At 66.7% G+C, this 5000-nt stretch overlaps 2 non-coding genes across 2 annotated transcripts; both read left to right on the forward strand.

Moving 5' to 3' along the window:
* Window positions 1-333: 333 nt before the first annotated feature.
* LOC148021471 (5.8S ribosomal RNA) lies at window positions 334-486 on the forward strand. Its single transcript, XR_015694501.1, has one exon. It is a non-coding gene; the product is annotated as a 5.8S ribosomal RNA (ribosomal RNA).
* Window positions 487-1721: 1235 nt separating this feature from the next.
* On the forward strand, window positions 1722-1840 carry LOC148021472 (5S ribosomal RNA). The gene has a single exon (XR_015694520.1). It is a non-coding gene; the product is annotated as a 5S ribosomal RNA (ribosomal RNA).
* The last annotated feature ends 3160 nt before the right edge of the window (window positions 1841-5000 follow it).

The following is a 5000-nucleotide window of genomic DNA, read 5'->3' on the forward strand; positions in this document are numbered from 1 at the left end:
CGTCGGGACAATGCGAACCTTGGAATGTCCGTGAGGGATCGCGCTCGGAGGCGCGGTCGGCATCCTCTCTCCCCTCGTCGGAGTCGGGCGACAGTGGGGGAGGCTATGCTTCGGGGTCGTCCCGCGACCGTGCGGGTGGAGGAGGAAGGAGGGACGCCTTCGACCTCTCTCCCTTGCTCGGGGCGATCCCCCTCCGTCGTGCTCGTTCGGGCACGCCGCCGCCTTGATAAACCCTTTGCCCCTCCCCGCACGCGGGGGTGGCAGGAGGAACTTGATAAACCTTGTCTTGTCTGAGATTCCTCCCCTCGGGAGGATCGAAAAACAAAACGCAACGACTCTCAGCAACGGATATCTTGGCTCTTGCAACGATGAAGAACGCAGCGAAATGCGATACGTAGTGTGAATTGCAGAATTCCGCGAATCATCGAGTCTTTGAACACAACTTGCGCCCGCGGCTCGTCCAAGGGCATGCCTGCTTGAGCGTCCCTAACTCCCCCACACCCTCCCCTTCTTCGGGGGAGGGGGTGGAACTGGTCGTCCGCGCGTCCGACGTGATGTCGCGGTCGGCTGAAATGTACCGGTAGCACCGTGCGGTGACGTTGCTCCGCAAGGGTGGTTCGTCTCCTCGTCGAGGTGGCGGCTGTTTGCGGGTGCCTCTTCCCGGGTGCACGTGTCGGATCGGGCTCTTCGGAGCCGGGGCTTGCCCTCGGCGACCCGAAACGCAACTCGGACCTCAAATCAGGCAAGGCTACCCGCTGAGTTTAAGCATATCACTAAGCGGAGGAAAAGAAACTAACCAGGATTTCCCTAGTAGCTGCGAGCGAACCGGAAAGAGCCCAGCTTGGAAATCGCACGGCTTTGCCGTGCGAATTGTAGTCTAGAGAGGCGTCCTCTACGGCGGACCGAGCCCAAGTCTCGCCTCGTCGGCATGCGTGGCATTTCGAGTCCGCCCGCCGTGGCATGGATTCTACGACTCGGATCCTCCCGATGCTTTCACTAGAAGGAGGCGGTAATAAGCGGGCTTGCCTGACGAAACCGTGGGCTCAAGGGTTTGGCCTTGCGAAAGCTGGGTAATAGGTAGGTTCGTCCTTCTATTGCACCCCCGACTCACAAAACAAAACAAAAAATCTTCTCTGCGTCGCCTCCACGTGCGTGGGGTTCTCTTCTTCGCGTGGACATGCGCCCTCCCCGACGTGGATTCTATGACTTGATCTTTTCTACCTCGTTGCCTTTATGTGCGCGAGGTTCTCCTCGCGTGGATGCTCGCCCACGGTGCCATCAAGGGTACCCGATGGCATTCCAAGTTCGTCCATGGCACGGATCCTATGACTCGAATCTCATGTGCGCGGGGTTTAGTGCTCGCGTGGACACGGGTCCTCGTGGTATGAATGGCATGCCCCCCTCTCCCCCACCGCCTTGTGGCATGCCGTGGGCGCGTGTCCTCCGTGGCACGTATTCTGCGGCTCGATCTTTTCTACGTCGTCGCCTATGTGTGCACGGGGTGCTCTTCACGTGGATGCTTGCCCTTCGTGTTAGAAATGGCACGCGACGGCGGCATTCAATCTTTTGTGCGTCGCCTCCATGTGCGCGGGGTTTAGGGTTCGCGTTTAGTCGCGTCCTCCGTGGCATGAGCGGCATGGCATGCCGCCATGCCTCGCTCTTGAGCTCTCTCGTGCCACTTTCCGAGTATACAAGAGCTCTTTGGAATTCCTTTGTGTTTGTGGTGCGGTCACACCAGCGCTAATACACCGGATCCCATCAGAACTCCGCAGTTAAGCGCGCTTGGGCCAGAACAGTACTGGGATGGGTGACCTCCCGGGAAGTCCTGGTGTTGCACCCTTTTGCATGCTTGTTTCGAGACCGTGGCATGGAAATCCCCTCGGATCACGTCTCGACTCTCCAACGCTGACATCGTGGTAGGAAACCCCCTCGCCTTGCCATGACGCGGCGCCTCCTCTCCTCGTCGCGATTGTCTTTGCGTACGTCGTGCCTGGCCCCTCCCTCTGCCTCGCTCTCACGTGATACCCCCTCCTCAAGATGCGAGGTATTTTGGGAGCGGAGGGTGTGCCATGTTGTGGGGGGGTTCGGTGGAGCGGGGTTTTTCCGAGGAGGGAGGGCGTGCCATGTTGCGCGGGCGGGTTGTTGGAGCGGGGATTTCTGAGGAGGGAGGGTGTGCCATGTCGCGGGGGGGTGCCATGTCGTGGGGGGGTTTCTTGAGGAGGTCCGTCGGGGGGTGGAAGGTTCCGTCTCGCGGGAGGGGGTCGTGTGCAGTGGGGTGTGTGTGCCGTGTCATTGCGGAGCGGGATTTCTTAGGAGGGAGGGTGTGCCATGTCGTGGGGGGGTGAGGTGGCGTGCCGTGGGTCGAGCGGGGTTTTTGGAGGTGGGGTGCGCGGGGGATACGCCGCGTCGTCGGGGGGTGCAGTGGGGTGGAGGGTGCGCCGTGTCGTGGGGGGGTGACGCGGGGTGGGCTGGGTCGAGCGGGGTTTTTGGAGGCGTGGCGGGGTCGTGTGGATGGAGCGGGGTTTTTCGAGGTGGGGTGCGGGGGGGATGCGCCGCGTCGAGGGGGGGTGCGGTGGGGTGTGCCGTGACGCGGGGTGGGGTGGTGTGGATGCAGCGGGTTTTTCGAGGTGGGGTGGGGTGGTGTGGATGCAGCGGGTTTTCCGAGGTGGGGTGCGCGGGGGCGTCGTGGGGGGGTGACGCGGGGTGGGGTGGGTCGAGCGGGGTTTTTCGAGGTGGGGTGCGGGGGGGGCGTCGTGGGGGGGTGCGCCGTGTCATGGGGGAGTGACGCGGGGTTGGGGTGGTCAAGCGGGGTTTTTGGAGGAGGGGTGGGGTGCTGTGGAGGGAGCGGGGTTTTTCGAGGTGGGGTGCGGGGGGGCGTCGTGGGGGGTGACGCGGGGTGGGGGTGGTCGAGCGGGGTTTTGGGAGGAGAGGTGGGGTGCTGTGGAGGGAGCGCGGTTTTTCGAGGTGGGGTGCGGGGGGGCGTCGTGGGGGGGTGCGCCGTGTCGTGGGGGGGAGACCCGGGGTGGCGTTGGTCGAGCGGGGTTTTTGGAGGAGAGGTGGGGTGCTGTGGATGGAGCGCGGTTTTTCGAGGTGGGGTGGGGGGGGGGGGCGTCGTGGGGGGGTGCGGTGGGGTGGGGGGTGCGCCGTGACGCGGGGTGGGGTGGGTCGAGCGCGGTTTTTTGGAGGCGTGGCGGGGTGGTGTGGAGGGAGCGGGGTTTTTCGAGGTGGGGTGCGGGGGGGGCGTCGTGGGGGGGTGCGCCGTGTCATGGGGGAGTGACGCGGGGTTGGGGTGGTCAAGCGGGGTTTTTGGAGGAGAGGTGGGGTGCTATGGAGGGAGCGGGGTTTTTCGAGGTGGGGTGCGGGGGGGCGTCGTGGGGGGTGACGCGGGGTTTTTCGAGGTGGGGTGGGGTGGGGGGGTGCGCCGTGTCGTGGGGGAGTGACGCGGGGTTGGGGTGGTCAAGCGGGGTTTTTGGAGGAGAGGTGGGGTGCTATGGAGGGAGCGGGGTTTTTCGAGGTGGGGTGCGGGGGGGCGTCGTGGGGGGTGACGCGGGGTTTTTCGAGGTGGGGTGGGGTGGGGGGGTGCGCCGTGTCGTGGGGGAGTGACGCGGGGTTGGGGTGGTCAAGCGGGGTTTTTGGAGGAGAGGTGGGGTGCTGTGGAGGGAGCGGGGTTTTTCGAGGTGGGGTGCGGGGGGGCGTCGTGGGGGGTGACGCGGGGTGGGGGTGGTCGAGCGGGGTTTTTGGAGGAGAGGTGGGGTACTGTGGAGGGAGCGCGGTTTTTCGAGGTGGGGTGCGGGGGGCGTCGTGGGGGGGTGCGCCGTGTCGTGGGGGGGAGACGCGGGGTGGGGTTGGTCGAGCAGGGTTTTTGGAGGAGAGGTGGGGTGCTGTGGATGGAGCGCGGTTTTTCGAGGTGGGGTGGGGGGGGGGCGTCGTGGGGGGGTGCGGTGGGGTGGGGGGTGCGCCGTGACGCGGGGTGCGGTGGGTCGAGCGCGGTTTTTTGGAGGCGTGGCGGGGTGGTGTGGAGGGAGCGGGGTTTTTCGAGGTGGGGTGCGGGGGGGGCGTCGTGGGGGGGTGCGCCGTGTCATGGGGGAGTGACGCGGGGTTGGGGTGGTCAAGCGGGGTTTTTCGAGGTGGGGTGTGCGGGGGCGTCGTGGGGGGTGACGCGGGGTTTTTCGAGGTGGGGTGGGGTGGGGGGGTGCGCCGTGTCGTGGGGGAGTGACGCGGGGTTGGGGTGGTCAAGCGGGGTTTTTGGAGGAGAGGTGGGGTGCTGTGGAGGGAGCGGGGTTTTTCGAGGTGGGGTGCGGGGGGGCGTCGTGGGGGGTGACGCGGGGTGGGGGTGGTCGAGCGGGGTTTTTGGAGGAGAGGTGGGGTGCTGTGGAGGGAGCGCGGTTTTTCGAGGTGGGGTGCGGGGGGGCGTCGTGGGGGGGTGCGCCGTGTCGTGGGGGGGAGACGCGGGGTGGGGTGGGTCGAGCGGGGTTTTCGGAGGCGTGGTGGTGTGGCGTGGAGGGAGCGGGGTTTTTCGAGGTGGGGTGCGGGGGGGGCGTCGTGGGGGGGTGCGGTGGGGTGGGGGGGTGCGCCGTGTCGTGGGGGGGTGACGCGGGGTGGGGTGGGTCGAGCGTGGTTTTTTGAGGTGGGGTGCGGGGGCGGGGGGGGATATGCGCCGCGTCGTGGGGGGGTGCGGTGGGGTGGGGGGGTGCGCCGTGTCCTGGGGGAGTGACGCGGGGTTGGGTGGGTCGAGTGGGGTTTTTCGAGGTGGGGTGCGGGGGGGGGGGGATATGCGCCGCGTCGTGGGGGGGTGCGGTGGGGTGTGGGGGGTGTGCCGTGTCATGGGGGGCTGACGCGAGGTGGGGTGGGTCGAGCGGGGTTTTCGGAGGCGTGGTGGGGTGGTATGGAGGGAGCGGGGTTTTTCGAGGTGGGGTGCAGGGCGTCGTCGTTGGGGGGTGCGCCGTGTCGTGGGGGGGAGACGCGGGGTGGGGTGGGTCGAGCGGGGTTTTCGGAGGCGT

This window comes from Lygodium microphyllum, chromosome 17 (genome assembly GCF_053477565.2).
Source record: "Lygodium microphyllum isolate KBCC chromosome 17, Lygodium_microphyllum_v1.1.10, whole genome shotgun sequence".
Taxonomy (NCBI): domain Eukaryota; kingdom Viridiplantae; phylum Streptophyta; class Polypodiopsida; order Schizaeales; family Lygodiaceae; genus Lygodium; species Lygodium microphyllum.